The 24,601-nt window shown below is 35.9% G+C and overlaps 2 long non-coding RNA genes across 2 annotated transcripts; both read right to left on the minus strand.

The window, feature by feature from the left end:
* Positions 1 to 20,333: 20,333 nt before the first annotated feature.
* LOC135845538 (uncharacterized) lies at positions 20,334 to 21,957 on the minus strand. Its single transcript, XR_010558770.1, has 3 exons — positions 21,850 to 21,957; positions 20,880 to 21,432; positions 20,334 to 20,785 (listed from the first exon to the last, which is right to left on the minus strand). It is a non-coding gene; the product is annotated as an uncharacterized LOC135845538 (long non-coding RNA).
* Positions 21,958 to 22,860: 903 nt separating this feature from the next.
* Positions 22,861 to 23,680, minus strand: LOC135843117 (uncharacterized). The gene is made up of 4 exons (XR_010558244.1): positions 23,514 to 23,680; positions 23,286 to 23,435; positions 23,107 to 23,202; positions 22,861 to 23,013 (listed from the first exon to the last, which is right to left on the minus strand). It is a non-coding gene; the product is annotated as an uncharacterized LOC135843117 (long non-coding RNA).
* Positions 23,681 to 24,601: the final 921 nt, after the last annotated feature.

A 24,601-nucleotide genomic window follows, 5' to 3' on the forward strand; every position in this document is an offset into this window, starting at 1 on the left:
TGATTTCATAAAAAAATCATCTCAACCTGCGTGTGGAAAAGATGACATGATAATGAAGATATTGGTCACTGTGGTAGGACTGATATTAATAATTGCTGCAATTTGTGGTTTATTCATGTCCTGCAAATACAAAAGGTAAGTAGGTAAGTAAGCCAAAACTTTCTTACGCTTACTTCAAATTCTAAACTTGTGACAATTAAATAGAGAAATGAGACAGAAAGATACCAGAATCGCAGAAATGACACAATTGGTGAAAAGGATAGTAGTGAAGAAACAAATCAACATCGATGAAGATTTACCCGATGTTTTGGTAGGTATTTAGATGCATACAAACATTAATAACCTGCATAAAAACATAGGTAGCTAAATAACCTACGCAGATTTTCAACTCTGACTTGAAGAAACTGATTACTATTATTTTATACCCTGGCAACAGAATATGCCTGTCGTTATAATTGAACGTTTGAAATCTGGTAAAGTGAAAAATGGCATGGTGTCGGTAGGCGAATATGAAATGTCATTGGACGAACGTTGGGAATATCCTCGACAAAATTTACACTTGGGAGAAACTTTGGGCGAAGGTGAATTCGGCAAAGTAGTGCAAGCCAAGGCGAAAAATGGTTGGGGTCATGGAAGTGAAACTGTAATAGTAGCGGTGAAAATGCTCAAGGGTTAGTCTTTATATACTTAGGTACTTTAAATCAACGCTTGAATAACAACTTTATCAATATATATAAGGTACTGCGCCCTAAATATGCCAGGTGCCCAATAACGCCAACAGCTAATATCTCGAAAACTAAAAGTCATACTGGGCTCTAACACATACTCAGGTATTCTATAAATGAAAACAACGTGACCAGCAAAATCTTGTTGTGATTTTCAAAGTGGAAATCCAAAAATTTTGCAATCAAATTTTTTCATTGGTCGTCGTTGTAGTAGTTGCGCTCCTTTACAGGAGATAGCGTATATGTCCATCTATATTAGCTGGTATCTAGCGTATCTGATCATTTCTTTCAGGGTCTTACAGGGAGAGTTGGCCAGTGAGTTTGTTGTTAACAGCTCCAATCGTTTCCTCCCTCTCACCGATCTTCCTTGGATTTTCCCCTGTACCGCTAGCATGAAAATACCGTTTTCTCGTATTTTATGAGCTAAATACTTTAGCTTTCTAGTTTTGATATCTTCAACTACGACTTTCCGCTCCTCTCCTATTCTTGCTAATACTTCCTTGTTGGTAACGAAGTCCTTCCATGAGATCCGTAGTAGCCTTCGATAGCACCACATCTCGAAAGCGGATACTTTCTTCTCGCATTCTGCACTCATGGTCCATGTTTCGCAGGAATACTTCAGAACAGTCCATACATAGCATCGCATAATTCTCTTCCTCAGATCTATACCTACTCATTGTTCGATTTCCCAGCACATTGGCAAGGTTGTTGAAAGTGGTCTTTGCCATTCCAATCCGTGATTTAATTTCTTTGTGATCTCTACCATCGTTGTTTATCAGCGCTCCAAGGTATCTGAATTGATTTACATTTTCAATTACTTGTGGTCCGATGTTGATTTTGACCTCTATATTATCCTCTCCTTTTGTAAATCTCATCACCTTGGTCTTGCTTGCATTTATTTTCATTCCATATTTCCATCCTGCGCTATTGATTTCGTCGATCATCTTCTGCATCTGTGCTTCTGTCTCAGCAAGGATCACTTTGTCATCTGCATAGCTAATTTTGTTTATTCTCTTGCCGTTGATCTTGAAGCCCATTCTTTCCATTCGCGCTTTCCTCATTATTTCTTCTGCATACACGTTGAACAACCTGGGTGAAAGGGTGCATCTTTGCCTCATACCTCTCTTTATTCCAAATCCGTTCCCCGTGTACTCAGTTCCAATCTTGATGTTAGCGCTTTGCTCCCAGTACAGGTTCTTGATTATTTGCAGGTCTTTGTCATCAATGTTGTATTTTTTCAGGATCTCCAACATCTTCTCGTGGTTGACACGATCAAATGCTTTCTCATAATCGACAAAACAAGCAATGATTTCCTTATTCGCATTCAGTGCTCTTTGAATGATCACTTTCAGCAGGGCAATTGCATCTCTCATCCCTTTTTTCGCTACTAAAGCCATATTGGGTTTCACTTAGATTTTCATCTATCTTCTTTTCAATTCTGGCATTTATGATGGAGAGTAGCAGCTTCAATGTGTGGCTCATCAGTGTGATAATTCTATATTCAGAGCATTTTTTCGAGTTGTTCTTTTTTGGTATTTCATTGGTGGTGCGGTGCAAATATCAAAAACGTAATTTTGAAAATAGACAAAGAAAAAAATATTTTTGGCAAGTTCATCAGCTTTCTAATGAATGTATGTGTACCTTTTTCTACATGTTAAGCTCATAGACGATCCATTTTATGCTTTTTTTCATGCTAAAATTTTTCTTCAAAGTTGAACATAGGGGTGTCCTAACAACGCCAAGGGTAATTTTTTTAAATTTTTTTTTCAGAAATGTCAAAAAGACGTAGAGGTGATTAATAAGTAATAATTACCTATTTAAATATTATTGATTTTCAATACATTTTTTTGTATTTCTTACAATTTATTTTTTTGTTTTTGAAATTTGAAAATGCATTTTTATTGGGGTTAAAATTTACTTTTGCGGATAATTTTGGTGGTCGGGTATACATTTTTTATCGTAGATTTCAATAATTGCACTCAAAATTGGTTATATCGCCAAATTCTACATTTAAAAATTAAAAAAAAAAAAAATGTTGGCGTTATTAGGAACTGAGTGCCTAACAACGCCAAAACGGTGACCTCACTTTGAACTGTTATAGCTCGAAGGAAAAAGATTATAAAAATTTAAACATTCACTCAAAATATACCTTCATGTACCCTTCATCACCTACACGAATGAGAATGGGAATAAGTTAAATTGTGACTGAGTAATTCCAATTTTTCGAGTGCATGGCGTTAATAGGCACAGTACCTTAAGTATTTATGTAGTTTTCTTAATTTATATGTACTTAGTACCAGACTACAGTGAAATATGTATATTGTAGTTGAAAGGTACGAAAATCAATGGGTAATTTTCTCACAACTTGAATTCAGATGATCACTTGGATTCGGACATGATAGACTTGGTATCTGAAATGGAATTGATGAAATTACTTGGGAGCCATCCGAACATCCTTCGACTTCTCGGCTGCTGCAGCCAAGGAGGACCATTGCTTGTAATTACAGAATATGCTCAAAATGGAAACCTCAAGAATTTTCTTCAGAAAAATCATCACCATTTCATCAAAATAGAAGAAATTAGTACTCTCTTGACTTATGCTCGTCAAATTGCGCAAGGAATGGTTTATCTATCTTCAGTGAAAGTGCGTACCCATTTAAAAATTTTCACCTAATAGAAGCTTGTGATCAGCATAAAGTCCCATAATTGTATTTTCATATAAAAATTTCCGGTTCAAAGTCAACCAAAGCATACAATTAGTTGACTTTGAACGGAAAATTTTCAACTCGGAACTGCCGCTTTTTTCAGACATCTTACCACACTACAGATCACACTCGCCAATTATTATTTTCATTTTAATTCTTATAGTGTATTCATCGAGATTTGGCGGCTCGCAATATCCTTGTAACAGCTGAGTACACGATGAAAATAGCCGATTTTGGCCTTGCCAGAGATGTCAGACAGACAGAATACTACAAGAAGACATCAAACGGTCGACTACCCATAAAATGGATGGCACCTGAAGCTTTGTTTCATAACAGATACACAACGCAATCTGACGTGTAAGCTAGAAACTACCATTACCATGTAGAAAGTAAAGAGAAAATTACACTCAATTTTTTTTTCAGTTGGTCATACGGTATACTGTTGTGGGAAATTATAACCCTGGGTGGTAACCCATATCCTTCCATTGATAATCAAGCTGCACTTCATCACGCTTTAAAGCAAAACTATCGAATGGAGAAGCCCGCAAATGCATCTACGAGAGTGTAAGTTCAATAATTCTGCTTTAAAATTTCCAATTAACTTCTTTTGCTTGGTGAATAATCAACAAAGATGATAGCATAATCCTCGTATACTTTTTTGCAGGTACAATTTGATGATGGATTGTTGGAATTTTGAGCCTCAAGATCGGCCAAATTTCTTGTCAGTTGTAGAAAGGCTAACAGAATTATTGACTGATACTAAGGTAACATAACATACCTGGCTTGATTAAAAATCTCTCACAACTTTACAATTCCTACGTGTGGTTTTTAAAATTAAAGGTAGTCGATGGGTCTCACCATTCAGAAAATTCTGATGAATCCGACTCGAAAAGCGTTATTTCCACAACGGAATCCAGTGAAGATGAAAATGAAATTAGAAAACCTATATTGAAATGATCAATTTTGAAATGCATTAAGAGTAATTTTCGTTTAAATTAAGTAGGTATACCTAAGTAAATTACGTAGATTGGTATAGATATCCAAGTACATGCATATGATATGTACTGTTTGTATTCTCTACATAAGAACTTATTCATTTGGCCGCAAGGTAGCGCCATACAATAGGTAAATCTTCAAAAATGAAATCAGCACTTTCAAAGTAGCCACGACATTTCGGTTTTTGCAAAGTCAACACATTTGTTCATAAATGTAGTTAAGAACATACTCATTCAATTTCACATATCTATACTTAAGTGATCATCAGGCACAGAAAAAATGTCAATGTAACCTTTTTGGAGCCTTCACAGTGATTTAGAATTTCCGGATAACTTTGATTTCGGAAAAATAATTATTGCAAAATTTGTTCAAATGTGACAAAAGTGAGGAACCAGGCATAATTTTCAAAAAAAAGTTGATCCTGGAATAGAAAAGACAATTGACCACAGCAAAGCTAGCCTGAAGCTTTGGAAAATATGGGATTCATCGTGAAGTAAAACGAAATTATTTTCATGAGAATTAAAAATTACCTATTTTTTTTTTTTTTTTTTTTTGTCATCTTCAGTCAACCTTAAAAGAGAAAGACTTTCAGACTATTCTAAGTTGAAATTATGTTTTCCAAACTTTCAATTAGAACTGCCAAAAATCACTACTTTCATTACATGTTATACCTTGTGAATTGAATCAACTAATCACATTTGTTCACTTCGCTCAAAAAATTTCTATTTTGTGATAATTGATAGGCTTAAAAAATCTTTCTCAAGTTCTATTAAATTTTCAAAATTTGGCCATAAATCCAAAACTGAACTTTTTAACCTCATATTTCGTTTTCGGAAGCGTTTTAGGGCACCCTTTTTCGATCTAGTATTGTGGTTTCGTACTCGTAGAATGTGAGCTCGAAGCGTTTCCTTATCAACATCTACCTCACCGATTAAAAAAAAAAAAAAAAAAAGTCTAAACACCTCACAAATCGTCCTTTTATTCAAAACCCATCAAAAAGTACACCGACCTTTATCCCTCCATTGCTGTAAATTTTCTCCAACACACTCTTACAAGTATCTATCTTCGCGAATATGAGCACAAAAGCAACAAGACTAACGACGAATATTTGGGTTAGACCGCCACCGTTCCGCCGAGTGTAACATTCAACATGGCCCAAAATAATGGCGGCACGAGTCAAAAGTCGCTTCGCAAAAGTAATAACCGGTGGCGGCAAGAAATCAATTAGCCAGTGCTGGGGATTCCAGACCATTAACTCGCGGTTGAATGCGGTCTAATCGTAAATTACAACCAACTCCTCCGAGAACAGAGAAAGAGACGCAGACGTTGCGACGACGACGACGACGACGCACCGTGCGTACGTACCTACTGGTCCTTCTCTTCCTCATCTTCTCCTCAACACTCTTGTTCATCTTTATCTTTTATCTCTATCTTTTTTCACCCTGCTGCTTCTCAAAATGTTACTATAATGCTACGTCATTTTATCTCCATCTCTGTCCAACACAGAAATGGAGCGCAATTTCCTGCAGCAGCCGAAGGCTGCATTGCTCGTCGTATCGTTTGAAACTAACCCACCTTTCTTATTCCTTCGTTTTCTTCCTCTTTTTTTTTTCTCTCCGATAGATACCCTACTAATAAAGTAGGTATTTTGCGAGTTCCGTTCATTCAGCTCTTGTTAATACGTCGGCCAAACTATAACTAACAGGTTTTTAATGCCATCGTTGCCACCACCTGCATCATTGTCTAGTAGGTACCTATCATGCTTCGTTGGGTCACCATAGGAAGCGATTTTCGAACTCGTTCAATGTGACCAGAATTTTATAACGATGCAACGCATATTTTCATTGGAAATCGTTCACATCGAATTACTCTATTCTGACTACGAAGACCCTATTTTGAGAAGGAAAGCGAAGGGTGTATGAAAGTACAGTTATTTTTCGCCCTGTTCAAAAGCATTACCTGTGCCTTCTAGTCGCGCAAAATGACAATAGGAATAATTGCACCCCACCTCCGATCCTTTGAGAGAACCTCTTTCTTGAAGGGGACACCTTAAGGAACATTTTAAAGCAAACTTGCCAAAAAAAAGTTAAGGCCTTACTGACAAAATGGCGGCGATTTTGATTGACCTAGGTCATCCGAAATCGCAGATTTTGCTTTTAAAAGTAAGATTCGTACGAAATTTTTGAACTGGACAAAGCTAGATCGAAAGAGCAACCAAACATCTATCATCAGCCAAAATTTAAAGCGCTGAAATTCATTTTTCGATTTTTGGTGAATTTTTGAAAATAAAATTCAAGCCAACAATGAGAAAAAAATCAAAATTTTACCAATTGACCTAGAAAGCTGAAATTTGGAATAAACCCTATTTTCGACCAGCCAAATCGGTAGTTTCAAATCGTTTTGAGCAATTCTGGAGCCTCCAGTAGATTTTTAAACCTGAAATTTCCTAAAAATTTCATCAAATGAAGTTGGAAATTCGAAATTTACACTGCACTCAATTTAAAAACGCCAACAAGTCAATCGATAATGAGTTTAAGTCATTTTGGAGGCTCCAGTGAATTTCTGAAATTTGAAATTTCCATAAAATTTCGTACAATGCAGTTGGAAAGCATAATTCATTCAGTAAACTAATTTTAATAGGCTTAGAAGTCGACTTCAGGTAGATTTCAAGTCGTTTTGGAGCCTCCAGCAACGTTTTGGAAATTACTGGAGCCTCCGGTAGATTTTTAAAATTGAAATTTCCACAAAACCTCATCTTATCGAGTTGAAAAGCCGATTTCCGGTGAATTCAAGTCACTTTGGAGTCTCCAGCGACTTTTTGAAAGTTCATGGAGCCTCCAGTAGATTTTTGAAACTTTAAATTTCCACAAAATGTTGTCAAATGTAGATGGAAAGCTGAAACTAATTCTGTAAACTAATTTCAATACGCCATGAAGTGGACTCCAGGTGGATTTCTAGTCGTTTTGGAGCCTCCAGCAACGTTTTGGAAATTACTGGAGCCTCCGGTAGATTTTTAAAATTGAAATTTCCACAAAACCTCATCTTATCGAGTTGAAAAGCCGATTTCCGGTGAATTCAAGTCACTTTGGAGTCTCCAGCGACTTTTTGAAAGTTCATGGAGCCTCCAGTAGATTTTTGAAACTTTAAATTTCCACAAAATGTTGTCAAATGTAGATGGAAAGCTGAAACTAATTCTGTAAACTAATTTCAATACGCCATGAAGTGGACTCCAGGTGGATTTCTAGTCGTTTTGGAGCCTCCAGCAACGTTTTGGAAATTACTGGAGCCTCCGGTAGATTTTTAAAATTGAAATTTCCACAAAACCTCATCTTATCGAGTTGAAAAGCCGATTTCCGGTGAATTCAAGTCACTTTGGAGTCTCCAGCGACTTTTTGAAAGTTCATGGAGCCTCCAGTAGATTTTTGAAACTTTAAATTTCCACAAAATGTTGTCAAATCTAGATGGAAAGCTGAAATTAATTCTGTAAACTAATTTCAATACGCCATAAAGTGGACTCCAGGTGGATTTCTAGTCGTTTTGGAGCCTCCAGTGACTTTTTGAAAATTGCTGGAGCCTCCAGTACATTTTTTGAAAATTGAAATTTCCAAAAACTTCATTAAATCAAGTTGAAAAGTCGATTGCTGGTGAGTTCAAGTCACTTTGGAGCTTCCAGCGACTTTTTAGAAATTACTGGAGCCTCCAGTAGATTTTTGAAAATTGAAATTTCCACAAAGCTTTATCAAATCAAGTTGAAAAGCCAATTTCTGGTTGGTTCAAGTCACTTTAGAGCCTCCAGCGTCTTTTTGAAAATTCTTGGAGCCTCCAGTAAATTTTTGAAACTGGAAATTTTCTCAAAATTTTGTCAAATGGAATTGAAAAGCCCAAATCTCCTTTGCTAATTAATTACAGTCGACTGCTGGTGGTTTCAAGTCGTTTTGAAGCTTTAAGCTACATCCTTCTCTGACCTTTATGGAGATAAGGGTGTGTTTTTTCCCTTTTTTTCGAATTTTGGGGGAGGGGGTGTGCTTTTTTTGATTTTGCATACTAACAGGAGGTACAAAAATATGAGAAACAACTGCCTGTAAATAGGTATCTATATTTCGTCGTTTTTTTTTTTTAAATTTCACTATTTCGCCGTTGACGTTTTGGTTTTTTTATCCAAAAATTTTGCATAATTTGTTGGTCAGGTTGTCAAGTTAAAATAATTTTTTTTGTAGTTTGGGTTTTCATTTTTCAGACGAGTTTACTTTTTTTTGAACCGAACAAAGGTGAATTGAAAGAGGATATTCCACAATATACTTACCATCGACCAAAATTCTATTTGCTTAAATTCATTATTTTGATTTTTAGCAAATTTTTCAACATTCAAATTTGTTTTTACTTCTTTGGATTTTTTTAGGTCTAGAGATCCTACAAAATTTCGGCTTTCCTACTCCATTTGATGAAATTTTGTTGTATTCAAGTGTCAAAAATTTACTGGAGGTTCCATTAATTGCCAAAAAATCACGAGAGGCTCCAAAACGACTTGAAATCTACCTGAAGTCGACTTCATATTGTATTAAAATTTGTTTACAGAGTGAAATTTGATGAAATTTTGTGGAAATTTCAAGTTTCAAAAATCTACTGGAGGCTCCAAGAATTTTCAAAAAGTTGCTGGAGGCTCCAAAATGACGTAAAGTTACCAGAAGTCAACTTGGTGTTGTGTTTAAATTGGCGTGCAGCGTGAATTTCGGATTTCCGTTTTCATATGATGAAATTTTATGAGAATTTCAGATTTCAAAAATCTGCTGGAGGCTCCAGAACTATTTAAATCAGTTTGAAATCGTTTCAAATCAATTTAGCAGGTGAAAAATTGGGTATACTTATCTCAAATTTCAGCCTTCTTGGTCAATTTGGTAAAATTTTGATTTTTTCCCTCATTTTTGGCACGAATTTGATTTTCAAATTTTCGCACGGTCTTTCGATCTAGCATTGTCCAGTTCAAAAAATGCAGTACCTACAAGTCCTATGTTGGAAAACAAAATCTGCGATTTCAAACGACCTGTCAATGAACGGATTAAAGAGAAGGAGAACTCAGGGGCACTGAATCCATTTTTTTTTCTCGAATAATCTAAAACTTGAAAACTTATTTCAGATGAGTTGCCCAAGGGGGGGGGGGTGTCAAAATGTTCAAAAATTATAAAACAGTGAGCATTATTGTAAATATTTTTGACTTCGCTTTTAAGTAGATCCCTTATCTTCTCAACTACATACAACTGCAACGTCCTCTCAACTATACAGACACGTGTTCTATAATCCCACCGATTATAACCACCTACGATAAAATTCACCTCCACCTCCCCTCACCCTCTTCCTCCTACATCCATTCAAAGTGCGTACACCTCATCGATGGTTTTCTTTTGATTGATCGCGTATATTGCCGCCATGCCATCCTTCACTGACGTTAGATAGCCTAAAATCGTGAAAGCAGTGAGCGACGAAAGTACTTAGCGATGTAATTTAAACGTCGTCTTTGTCATATCGAACAAGAAAACGTCGTCATCGTCGTCGTCATCATCATCATCGCCGACGTCGTCGTCGTCTTCGTCTTTTTCTTCGTCGACGTCGAAAAGCGAAGACGACGAAGTAGAAGAAGAAGGAAAAAAGCGTGAAAATCTTTTCCGCCGTGTGCTCTTTTTGTTTACCCATTTTCGTCCGGCGTTTGTTAACTGTTTACAATACAAAAATGGCGAGAATTTTGTTAGCTATATTAGGCTAGAAAACGTCGGCGAAATGTAAACAACTTCATTATATTTTCGCTGCTGCATTATCCTGCGCTTCTTCACCTCGTCCTCGAATCTCTTTTGCTGGGCTGGTGCTCGCGTATTCGCGCACTAAACACACTACAGTGTACTTACTTACTATACTCACTACTCGGTACGTCCTATATTTCTATGTTAGCGTAAAGGTACCTATATGTATAGTCTTTTCCATTTTATCTCCTCGACTTTCTTTCTGTCTACATTTTCTCATTTTTTCTTCTTTTTTTTTTTTTGCCAACGAGACGCTGCTCATAGATCGGAATTAATTTAACGCCGAGTTACTTCGATGCTTTTCTTATTTTGTAATTTTTTTTCCTCCCTGGTGTTTTTTTTTTTTTTGCATTTTCATCGAATGGCTACACTACGATGATGATGACTTCGACGGCGCGACGCGACATGCTAATATCATCACGAGTCAGTTTTTGAATAGCTAACTTGAATTACAAATTTTCTAGGCGTTTTTTTCTTCCGCATCATTGACAGTAGTTTTATACCGAGACCGAAAATAACCATTGCACGGCGTTACCACCGCCAAAATGACGTCGTTTATTTCGATCAACCGAGTCGAATTACCAGCTAAAATTGTCGATTAGGGTGGATCAAAATTTGGACATTTTTCTCTAAATTTTTTCATAGTTGACAAAAGTGAACGGTTGCTTTTGGTGATGTAAGAAATTCAGGGGAAAAACCATATCAAACCCCGATGATTTTATAATATATTAAAAAAAAAAAAAAATAGATCTGAAAGTCTATAAAATTTTTGCCATGTTTAAGAAACTGGAAAAATTATTTTAATAAAATGAGAATGGTCTGAAAATGGCCGTTGTCCAGTTAGAAGGATTCAAACAACCTTTTTTTTTTCGAAACAAGATTGTATTATGAATGATAAAAAAATGTAATATTTACCATCACACCCAGCAACTTTTTTACACTTTTTGAATCTTTCAAAAATTCACAAGAAATTCAAAAATCAACTTTGATTCGTAAACTATTGGTTAAGAAGGCTTCAATAAGGCAGGCTCATTAAATTTAGTTCGCTGAATTATTTTGAAATTCGAGCGCGTTGGTTCAAATAAATTCCTTACGAGTGCGTTCAAATAGCGAAAAAAATGCATTTTAAAATGGCTTACGGCCCAATGGAGCTGCGATTCAGTCACCCCCCCCCCTATACAGAATCTAAGTTTTCGAAATGGGTTTTGAGGTCAGTGATTTAGGTCAAACAAAAAAAAAAAAAATTGAAAAAAATCAGTCTCATTAGATAGGTACCCTAAAGTACTTTCACCTTCATACTAATTTCTAAGTAAATCGATTTAAAACAGCCAGATGTGGCTTAAAACTCAAAAGAATTGCATTTTGCGTTGTGTCACTTTCTCCCCCTCAATGAAATTTTTTTAGAGTAGAAACAAGAATAAATTCATAAAAGCAGTTCACAAACCTCCAAAAACTTGAACGATTATTGGCTCACACTTTCTAGAAATGGTAATTTGATCCAGTTTTTGTTCAAAATAAAATGTTCCGGGATAATTCAAAATATTTTTAGTTACCTAATTATTCGATTTCATAACATAAAATAATCAGAAATTTTTCCAAAATTTAAGAAAAAATATATAGGTATTTTTAAGTCACATTTTTTTGGTCACTTGGCATTTGTAAATAAAAATTTAAGCCAATTTCTAAATTTTTGAACAAACCTCCAATATTATTGAAATATTTTACAGAATAATAGGTACCTATTGAAATTTGAAAATCACTACTTTTTCCTCAATTTATTCCAGCACTGTTCATCACATCTTCAGAAATATTTTCTCAGTCCGCAGAAATGACCCAAAGTCGATTCCAGAAATTTTCAATTCATTTCTCCCAGCTCCAATACCTAAAAATCTCAATCCACAAGAAGGAAATTTTAAATAAAAGCACCAGACAGGATTTTTCCAACAGTGTTCCCAACCTACCTACCTATTAAAAGTCACAATTTTTTCAAAATTTTTTCAAAAATAAACATAATTTATCCAACGTAAGTAGAACAAGTTTCAAGAATCACCAAACGCTCTCACTATTCAACCCCAAGTTTTCTGAACTTCCCCCCCTCAAAGTTCGCAAAAGAACCCAAATTCAACTACAAAGGTTTCTATACTATTGTCTTCACTTCCCATCTAAAAATCCAGAACACAAATCACATTTAAAAAAAAACTAAAGTAAAATGATTAAAATCCTGGCTTTCAAAACTGTGATAGAGTCAAATTTTCTATAAATTTCACCAATAAATTTGATGAAAAATTCGTATTTTCTTTAAAAATCAACTCGTTTTCTTATCTACTAATTTTACAATGCATTTCAAAAATTGCTGTTTTTTTGACCATTTTTACTCATCTTTTCTACACTTCACGAGATTGCTCAAATTTCAAAAATTTCCACACAAAAAAAGGTAGATACCTACTTATTCGAGCTAGCAGAAACATTTTCGAATTCTTATCAAAGCCAGATCGAAAAATCGATCATGCAACGATGTAAGCACATCTCCCCCTCCCCCAAAGCAGATGCTGAAGTCTATTTCCAACATTTTGAGCACCTTTAAGAAATCGAATTTGGGCCAAAGGAGTAAAAAAATCGAAATTTTTTTGAAAGTGGACTATAAAGCTGAAAATCTGATAACTAACCAATTTTTGGATCCTTCTCATCCCTTCCTCTGTTACATACGAGGAAACGAGGTGAGGAAGGGAGGGGGACAAAAATAGGACCCATTCCAAATTTTTGTTTTGTATGCAGCTGAAGCACGTAATATTAACTTATTAAACTCTTTTGTTCAAATTGGGTTCTTGAAAATGTCTTGAAATTTTGAAAAATACGTTTCAGCACCCCAAATTTCTATCTGAGAGGGGGGGATTTTCTTCATATATTCCATCCAGCTTTAGTACCTATGCTATGATAATTTTTCTGCTGGTTAAGATACTTATGTAAATGAAATTAATTTTCAATTATATGAAATTAAATTTTATTCGACAACGTTTCAAGTTAGATAACCAAATTACGATTTTTTTTCAATTTCTTTTTTTTATTTTATAAGTATATAGTTCAATTTAGTTACGATTACTTTATTTTAATTTATTAATGATTCAAGTTTTTTAATTCATCAGTTTAACTTAAGTACCTAGATATTATACCAGATTGATTTTTATCAGGGCTCCCACTCAATTTTTTCTAAAAAAAATAACCATAATAACCAATCAAAAAAATTTGAAAAAACAACCGAAAAGCAACCAAAAAAGTTTCAAAACGTGGCAATGAATTTACATAAGAAAAAAAATACCAAACAAAACATTCCAATAATTATTAATTAACAATGAAACCTAATCGAGACTTTGAAAAAATTTTAGGAAAAGTAAGTCTTCTGGAAATGTTTGTCAAAAAGCGAGACTTTGACAATTTTTGAAACAACAACAAGACATCTTGAACTTTTCTTTTGCAAAGCAACAATTTTTATCAATTTTGACAAAACGAGAATTTTTTCAATTTTGACAAAATGAGGGACTTGTATTTATTTATTTTTTTTTTGACAGAAAGTAAGACTGACAATTTTAGCAGAAGTCATAGTCTGAATCAATTTTGCGAAAAAATTGGGCTTTCAGGCAGTTTTTTTTTCTAAAAAGGCAAGACTATTTCGATAATTTTGGTAAGAAGAAGAAGATTTGGGTAATTTTGTCCGAAAAAGGTGATTCTTTTTTGCAAAAATAAGACTCTTTCGCTATTTTTTTTTAGTGAATAAGGCGAATATTTTTGACAATTTTTGATAATTTTCGGCAATAAAACGAGACTTTTGAGTAGGTACCATAGGTATCTGGCTAACTTAAAAAATCAATCTTTTTGGTTTTCGTTTTTTTTGTTTGCAAAAAAGTAATACTTAATTTTTGACGGAAGGCGAGATTTTTTGCCATTTTTCGCAGAATGTTGGACATTGAAAATTTCAGAAGAGCTTTTTAAACCATTACACTGAATGACTGAAAAATCAATGCAGCCATTTTAACATTTTTCCTTTTCTTCTTTAAAATAAGACCAAGGCGTTTCAGATAAATTGAATTTTTGTGAATTAAAAAAAATATATAATTTTAGAACTCGACTATAAAATTTTGAAAAAGTGACCAAACGTTAATTTTGGTTGTTTTAGTCACTTAATTACATGCACTTTAACCCACCACGAGCCCTGTTTGATTTTAATCTCATGTACCTACCTAATCAATTTTTAATTCGTTTCAATTTGTTTATAATTAGGTAAGTAATATTATTCATTTATCATTTTATTCACTTTTATATTAGATTTAATTCACATTTTCTAAATATGTATAATTTATTTCAATTTAGTTTTAATTCAAATCAATCAATTGTTTTTTTATTCAATTTTATTTACCTAGTTCAATTTATTTTAAATTCATATGAATAAGTTTAATTTTTATTTTTAACACAATTTATGTACCTACTTATTCCATTATTTAGTTTCCAAGTTGAGGTTTCATATTCGTATGTACTTCTAGTACCTAGTAACCTACTCGTATAATTTAAGTTAATTTATTTTATTTTAAATTCGAATAAGTTTACCTTTGTTCATATATATTTTCATTTTACTCCATTAAACGCAATGTAAATTAATCCATTTTCACTTTATTTCAGTTTTGAGATCTTGTAAGTAACATTAAGATAGCCTCTGTTTCTAAAGTTTCTGTTCATTTCTAATAAACAGAACTGGACAGGTCGTACAGTCTATTTATGCTCATTTTCCCCCTCAGAATAACGAATAATGGTATAAAAAATAATAATATCCTACCTACATAATTATTTTCTTGTTGAATCAAAAATTCTTCACTCGCCTGGAACATGAAACAAAAACAATTTGTCGATTAGTTGATTTGAAATAATTCAACAATATAGCTTAAATTTAAAATGGCAAAATACTAGTCAAATTTCATCATGAGATGAGATCCTAAAATGAAAAATATAGGTACTAAAAATTAATCTGAACTGGTATCACTAAATCCATGGATAGCACTACGAAAAACATCAAAATAACACCTAAAAGAGGTTAATGCATTCAAACCTCTCATCATTGTAATTCACCCATCAGACGAGTAATCTAACACCATCCTTTATTACCCATCTCATTCGTCATCTCACCATCACATCATCGTCGTCGCATCGACCAGTCAATTACCCAATCCAGCTCACACTATACGCCCAATAAAAAAAGACCTGTTCGATGGCAGTACGAAAATTACACGTTATTTTCCAACCCCTCATTCACGAGTACATATTATAGGACTGACCTCGCTCTATGTCTCGTATACCCGCCGTTAAAACAAATGACTTGGCTCGTGTCACTCTCCGTATTTAGAATTGAAATCCGAATAAAAATCGTATACCAAAGGGTAACGCCGATAAATGTTCGCAATTAGTCACCGTTTAAACGGTGTAATTACCAATTACACCGAGCTCAACGTTTAATTTACTATAATTCAAACGCCGATAACCCGATATATAGGGCTTTTGTTTTACACACCAGTCCCTCTCACCTCTCTCTCCTCTTCCTTGCCATACTACTCGTGTATATAGCCTCCAACTCGGACAAATGCTGCCGATATGTGTGCTATATATTTTCACACTATGCCCTCGTCTTCTTCGTCCTTTTCTAGTACCCGTATTTACACTATACGTACTACGACGTCGAAGAACACACGGCGAGGAAAAAAATATGGCGAAAAAATCAACCATCATCGGAGAGGCAAAAAAAAAATACTCCTGTGCGAAATACGCGTCAGCTGCTGTTTCCGAGGACTCGGCACATTTCAAAGTTACAAAAATAACTTTTACACGATGTAGCATTCTTTCCAGATCCTCACACACATACATATTATATAGATGCTGTTTCAGGAGTTTTTTTTCATTCGTTTGTGTTTTTTTTTTGTTTTCAATTTCATTTTTATCGTAATGTGACATTTCGGCGAGTTTGCCTCACAGTACTTACCATATCCTTTAAATCAAAATTCCTCGAGCTGTAAATCATCATCCCCACCTTCCTGCATTCGCACTGCCATGCCACCACAACCTTGAAAACCCACCACCAGTAATTTCCACAGCATTTCGCGATACCGACGAGCGAATCTCATCGTCGTCGAAAAAACACCAAACGGAAATAAAATATACCATTTGGCTGGGCGAATAAATAAAACGCATAGCGGAGCTCTTTCGCCCCGAATTATTATTATATTTTAGCCAAATACACAAGTATGCACCGGTATATAACGTTACCGCACCATCCAACCCTTATTTTTCGCGTGTTAAATTCACCCCCTCCCCCCACCACTACCCCCTTTCAAACACCGACACGACAAACTTGTTGAAGCGTCTTTTTACAAAAGCTCCTCGTCTTTCTCGTACACCATACCATGGCATACAAAAAAATAAAACTCGAAAAAACTCTATCGCGAGATAAAAATTCCAACCCCCTGCTCACCTCCTCCCTTCACCACCATCACCGAGAACGCGAGCCTTTTCGCGAACACTGCAATGGAACCGAGTACGAGCAGGGTAAGGGATGAGGGGGTGCAAACAGGGAGGAAAACAGAAGACAAATCGACGACTACGAGGCGCCAACTCATCGAACAATAACAACTAGAATAAAACAAAAGTTTTAAATCATATTTTAAAGTTTTCACAAATCATACCGATTTTCGAAACAATACATAATGTAAAAGAGAGCGCGGCGCGACGGACGCGGAGACGGCGGCGGCTCAGCACCGGACCTCTTCATCGAGAGGCAAACCCTTTTATATAATATTCCAAATTGAACTACACGCTTGGTAACAAAGTGCGCGACGCTTTGGTCGACTTCATTTTCATCATCTCTCTCGCTCTCTCTTTCTCTCTTTCTCTCTCGAGTATGCTACACAAATAAATATAATACCAAGTCGATCGTAATAATTACCAACAACTCTGTCTTTTTCTCCAACAACAACAACAATACCAGCAGCGAAATTTTTCGCTCCTTTATTTGTTCCCCTTTTCCCTGCCCATCATGGGGTATCCTATCGTATCGTATCGAGCAAAATGTACAATCCTATTAAAATAAAACACATCGAATATAGTATACGTACTATTCTCGTCTTCGTAGTTCGTTTTCGTTTCGACGGCCGCGTAATTTCATCCCATAAAAAGGTTCCTCCTCTTTTTCTCGATTATAATAAGTTTCTCTTCTTATACCCGTATAGTACGAAGCATATAATCGTAGCACAGAGGCATTCAACCTCGTATCGGTTTCATTTACGGGGCTCTCTCTAAGCTGCTGGGTTGAGAGGGAGGGAGGAGGGGTGGATGATAGCAGGGTTGAGAGAGTTCAACCAATCGTGAGTAATGGCGTGATTCGAGAATTTTTTTAAATATTACCCTCATCTGAACATCTCGCCTCTTCGAATTCTTCGACTAATCACCTCGGTCGTTTATTCGTTTTTCAGACGCGAAAATTTCCTTACATTTTTTACGATATTATATTCAACCCGAGGGATTGTGGCGTTGTCTATACTAGCTTCAAAATTGTTCTGAATGAAAAACTAACCGCGGATTCGGATTCGGCGAACGAAAAAACCATGAAATCGATATACGACACGATATGGATAGCAATAACTCTATTATGCACTCATCTCTGCCGAGAGATTTCAACCCCTTCTTCTTCTCCCTCCAGAACATATATTTCTGTGGAGAATGAAGCAAAATTTGATGAAATACCAACAATTTTTTTTCGAAAATACACAAAAAAAAGTTAGAAATCTGCAAGGGCGATTTGAAAACATCCAAAAAAATCATTAAAGCCATTTAAATTGGCAAAAATGGCAAAAAATTACTGTTGGAGGAGGAAGGTGAAAGACAAAAAATTTCCAACCCTGAAATTTTACCCTGAAGATTGTTTTTTTAGGCATAAGAGAAATGAAAACGAACCGATCTTTTTGTTTTCTGTCCATTCTGAGACATTCGAGGACCGAACTTTTCATTCCTGGCGCAGAACCCGCCTGCCTCATTGGTGAAAATTTTATAAACTGACACTAGAAAAATCTATTCAATTATACTTCTTGCAATTCTGAATATCTACCCTCTTACTTAATTACTCCTCGGAACGAACATTAACGTTGAAACATATTTTCATGGTGGGAGGGTGGGGGGGGGTCACAGAAATTTACAAAAATTTAATTCGAATTCCAACTTGAAAATTATGTTTTGAAAACATTAGAACATGAGAAACAATCAGCCTTTTTTATTCCCCGCTTATTTTGAGACGTTGAGGGAGGGAATAGGAGAGTCATTGTGAGATTTTTCGATTCCTGGCGCAGAACCCGCCTAGGTACCTCATTTGTGTGGAATTTTTCATGTCCAGTTCGTTTTGAAGCAAATGGAGTATTTCTACACAGTTCCTGGCACAGAACCCGCTCATCTTATTGGTCGAATATTTTTCATATCCTGTTTGTTATGAGGCAAATGGAGTTCAAATTTCTTCATTCCTGGCGCAGAATCCGTCCCTTCGAGAGGCACAATTTTCAGTTCCTAAAATGCACCCCGCCACCGAACTCGAATAACGGAAAAAACATTTAAGGAGGGGGGGGGGGTAAGAAAAATTTCTAAACCCAACATTTCAACTCAGATATGATTATTTTTAGATTTACCTACATAAGGGGGAGGGGGGACGAATGGCTCTCTTTGTTACCTGTTCGTTCTGAGATACTTATATTGTTGATGGGAGAGGGGGGGTCAAATTTTTCAGTCTTGCCTAAGTAGTGATGTTAAAATTCGCGCATTTGTACGCAAATTCTACAAATGAATGTTACTTGCTTACCATATAGGTATTTGTAATTTTCAACATGAAAAGTTCTCCAACAAACTGAAAAAACATGAAAAAACTGGACAAAAACGTGACAACTTCTCAATTTTTTGGGTGGGGAGAGGGGTGAGGGAGGTTTAATTATTATCTACTATAAATTTTCTTCACTACTTAAGAAAGCATTAATTTGGATTTTTTTCAATTAAAAATTTCCAGATAGGTATTCGGATTTTTTCTCAAAATTTATCATCACTTGAGAGAACATGTTTAGAAATGGTAACAAAAAGTGGAACATTCAAAAATTATTGATTTAAAATATGACAATAAAGCAAGCCATTTCCCCAAAAATACCTAAATATTTTTTAGAAAGAGGAGTCCCAAAATTTGTGTTCAAGTATTGAAAAATAGAAAAATAGTCAAAAGCAGGACAATCTTGTTGCGATAATTTCAAAATTTATCGCGATTAACATTTGAATTATTGCTGGCTGCGCCAGTTCAAATATCAGCAATTTTTAAATTCAACGAAATATTGCTGGTTCCGTATTTTTAAGTTTATTTTCGTCTTCAAAAACGTTAGCTTTGTATCACGACGCGATCATATTGATTTTATACTTCGTTCTATAAACGTTGCGTCTTAGATACGTTCTGTTATTTTGAGTTCAACGAACTCGTTCGTAAATATTTTTGTTTACAATTATTTTCTTTTCATTTTTTAAAATAAATAAATGAAAAACGTTTAATTTTGGTTCGATATCTCAACATGGTAGCAGAGCGTGGTTTTTCGATAATTCTGCGGTCATATTCGTTGATATAATTTCGTATGTGGAAAGCTTTGGTCGGAGGAGGTTCCATTGGTCAGTCGAGTGAAAATATCGACGATTCGTTAAATATTGACGATACAACTGACGAATTTTCTGGGTTCGACCAAAATTCGGCTCGAGCAGCTAGAAATCGTAAGCGAAACGTAAGAAAACGGCTTTCAAAAGAATTTAAACGTAACCAAGGTGAAAAATCATCTAATACGACGACGAACGCGACTTCGGTAAGCGGCGACGTACAAGTAGAAACGATCAGTGTCACGAACGCAGCTTCAACTAGCAGTGACGCAGGTTCAAACGTAATTGAACATAATAGCGGCGGCGACGACACAGTCCAGCAGAATTTAAGCAACGATTGTAATTTGGTGATTAATAACGGTAGAAACGACGATTCGATCAATCGAGAACGTAACAACGATAATTTTGGTGCTGGTAGAAACGACGGTGATTTGGGTGATCAAAACCAAGAAAGTAGTGACGAGAGTAACGAAAATTCTGACGACGAAAAAGGGTATTCGAGCGACGATTCAACGTTAAGTAGTAATTCGTTAAAAAATTTCGAAATGTCAGGGGATAAGGTTGAAGTTAGCGCTATTTTTAAGGGGTATAATTTTCCATTATGGAAACGCCGTATGTTGGCGATTTTACGTGCAAAGGATTTATTAGGTTGTATTGATGACGAGGCTAGGGCTCAACCGAAAGACATTGCTAAGGCTTATGGGTTGATACTGCGTCATTTAGACGATTCCGTTTTTAAGCTGTGTAGAGAAGATTCCTCGGCAAAACTGTTGATGGATGAACTCGAAAAACGTTATGGAATCGTGAATGATGTTCAGGTTTTAGAAGCCCGTACGTCTTTAGCGCGTCTAGATGTGGACAAGTTTAAAACCTGCAAAATGTATTGTGACGAGGTTGCTTTACAAATTAAAAATTTAGAATCTGCAGGCGTAACGGTAAGCAAAACTGAAGAGTTTAGCCACTACCTTAATGGGTTGAAGGATAAACCTCGGTTTGATAGCATCTGTACGTCAGCACGAACGGCTCTGCATACATCTTCGGCAGATTCAAGTTTAATCGTATCGCTTCTCAAAACGTTTGATGAGAAAAAAGGAACCTCGTCTAATACATCAGGTACGTCTCAAGCGAAAGGTGCCGCTATGGTTGCCAATAATGTCGAAGGTAAACCTAAAAACGATAAAGATAAACGTAATTCGAATAACGGTAAAAAATGTTACAAATGTAAAAAATTCGGGCATATCGCTTCGTCGTGTAGGAATAATTCTGGCGATTTTCGTAAAAATGCATCGCCGAAGGGTCCTCTGGTTTGTTATCGTTGTAATGGCAACGGACATATAGGTCGCTTGTGTCCGAGATACGGCGACGAAGCCAACAATCGTCGTCAAAATTCTAATGGTGCTGGAACGTCTGAGCAAAATTCAAATAATGCTACGACAAATAATTCTGGTCCGGTGAAACCTCGACCCGCTGCTGCGATGATCGCTGGTACGTTTAAATATCCGGAATTCGGTTCAGTTTCTGGAAATATAAATTCACGTGAGTTATTTCAATACAATAATCGTGTTGAAAATTCGAATGTAAATGTTAACGTAAATCCACGTGATAATTCGGTTGCTTGTGCGATGGCAAATTTTTCTGGTCTATCTCGGGTTAAATATACGTCGAAGGAAAATTGTTCGTTAGTAGCGTTGAACGCTGGTCAAAATTTTGAGAATTCGGACGACGGTGTAGATTTCGTTACGTTTGTAGTAGATTCTGGTGCGACCAATCATATGGTCAAATTTTCTGGTTTGCTACGAGATGAAAAAGTTCTCGAAGGTGAAACAATATCCATTGCTAAAAAGGATAGTTTCATTGAAAAAAAAGGCATCGGTAATCCACTGGTACAGAGTGACGAAGGTAAAGTGTATATTATGCAGGACGTTTTGTACATACCGGATTTAACTTGTAATTTACTTTCGGTATCTCAACTTCAGGATTACGGTTATTCGATTATTTTTGATAAAAATCCTCGCATTGTTGATAGAGTTGGTCGTTTTGTTACTAAAATTAACAAAAATGTAAACGGTTTATATTCGGTAACTTTTTTGGTGAATATAGTTCATAATTACGATTACGCACTTGTTTCTAATTTGTCACAAAATTCTTCTTCGGATAATTCAAACGATAACGAGAATACTAACGCTATCATTGTTAGTAATGGCGACGATGTTGATACTTCTGGTAATTCTGTGAATGTATCAAACCTTTCTGAAACAAGCAACAATTCGAATAAAAGTGATATCTGGCATCGTAGGTTAGCGCATTCTAGTAAAAAGGTAATCTACGGTATTCCAGGTCTAAAAAATTGTCCATGTCCGAAGTTGAACGAATGCGGAGTCTGCTGTAAAGCAAAGCAGCATAAGTTACCATACGATTCTACGCGATTTAGATTTCCTGAACCTCTTGATCTTGTTCATGTTGATGTAATGGGACCTATGAGTGAAGGTATCGATGGCGAGAAATATTTAATCGGTTTTGTTGATGATCATACTAGGTGGGCTGTTACATTTGCGATGAAATCTAGAGATCAGGTGGGTTATTTTTTTGAAAAATACAAAAACGTTGCGGGAAACATCTGGAATCGTAAAGTTAAGCGTATACGTTGTGATAACGCTGCAGAATTCGTGGGGGGGAGGTTTCGTGAAATTATTGAAGCCGATGGTATGACGTTACAGACGAGTGAACCCTACGAATCACAACACAACGGTACAATCGAACGTTTTTTTAGATCTTTGCAAGAGAAAATGCGTAGTTTGTTGTTTGATGCGAAGTTGACTGCTAAATTTTGGGTATATGCCGCGTACACAGCCAACTTTATTTATAATAGAATACCGAACTCTTCGTTAATCGACAACAAAAGTCCGTATGAGTTATGGGAGAAAAGGGTACCTAATTTATCGTGGATTAGACTTTTTGGTTGCATCGGTAGAGTTTTTATTCCGAAAGAGAAACGTACGAATGCGAAGACAGGTGAACGATCGGGAGATATGCTTCTTGTTGGTTTCACAGATACGGGATACGTAATGTTGGATGTATTCAAAAATCAAATCACGATGTCTTCAAACGTTCAGTTTGATGAAACAAAAAATTACAACGATTTAATTAATAATGTTGATAATATTCGATTAGACGATTTTTCGGATCCCTTACCTTGCTGTTCCAACTCAAGCAGTACGAGGCAAAACTCTAGCGATTTCGGCAGTGATTCTTCGAATGATAGTACTGGAACGAGTAGTTCTTATTTAGCTGAAAATCGAACAGGTTTGTTATTAGATGGTACAGATATAGATTATGCGTTACAGGTGAATGATGAGAAGGATTTAACGTACGAGAACGCGATTTCAGGTCCAGAAGGTGAAAAGTGGCGTGAAGCAATTCGAGATGAATTGAATGCAATGGACATTAAAGATGTTTGGTTTTCGACTACGATTGAAGATATTGGTACGGATGATTATTCCAAGGTCGACTCCAAGTGGGTCCTAAGAAAAAAAATCGACATCAATGGGGGGGTAAAATATAAGGCTCGGCTGGTACTTCGTGGGTTTAAAGATACTCACAAGTACGAGTTAAACGAAGTATACGCGCCGACGCCGAACAACCCTGCTATTCGTTCATTAATCAACTTGGCTACCGTTCATTCTTGGCAATTGAGACAGTTAGACGTGTCTACGGCGTTCTTAAACGGGGATATTACACGTACTATTGTTTTCGATCCGCCAAAAGGTGCCTGTGAGCAGAAGGGTGTAGTGTACGTATTAAAGAAGTCTCTTTATGGTTTGAAGACTTCACCAAAAAACTGGAATGCGAAGTTACATGAGTATCTTATCAGTTTAGGTTTCGTTCGATCTAAGGTTGATCCTTGCGTATACTACGATGCCGAAAATCCTTCACGTTGCGTTTTTGTCATTTTTGTAGACGATTTTCTGATTACTGGTTTCGATGATGGACTGATCGAATGGCTCGTTGAAAATTTGAATTCACATTTCGGAATTCGGGATCTAAAACAATCACGTAGATTTATAGGAATCGAAATTGATCGTCAAGATTCGGTTACATTGTTACATCAGCGTACATATATCGATAGTTTGATCACTGAATACGATTTGGTCAATTGTAATAGTGTACGTACACCAATGGAACCGAACTTGAAAGTAAATAATCTAGTTTTGGATAAAACTTACGAACGAAAAGTAAGAGGAATTCTTGGTTGTTTGGGATACATATCGCGAGCCACTCGTCCAGACATTGCGTTTGCCGTAAATTTTCTATCCAGGTACCAACACGTCGCTAATAAAGAAATTTATGAATATTCAAAGCGTATTCTTCGTTTTCTGAATTCTACGAAAGATATAAATTTAACGTATAAAAAACCAGGTGAAAAGTGTGATGAGTCACACAATTTAAGGATATTTGTTGATGCCGATTTTGCCGGCGACTTACTTGACCGCAAGTCAACATCAGGTGTAGTCGTATACCATTTCAATAACATAATTGATTGGTGTGTAAAGAAACAAAACTGCGTTTCTACGTCTTCGGCAGAATCGGAATACATCGCAATTTCGTTCGCGGCTAAACAAGCACTTGCTTGGCGTAATTTCTTCGTCGATTTAAATATTTACGTTGATACGATTCCCATCTACTCAGA

Source organism: Planococcus citri, chromosome 4 (assembly GCF_950023065.1).
Source record: "Planococcus citri chromosome 4, ihPlaCitr1.1, whole genome shotgun sequence".
NCBI lineage: Eukaryota > Metazoa > Arthropoda > Insecta > Hemiptera > Pseudococcidae > Planococcus > Planococcus citri.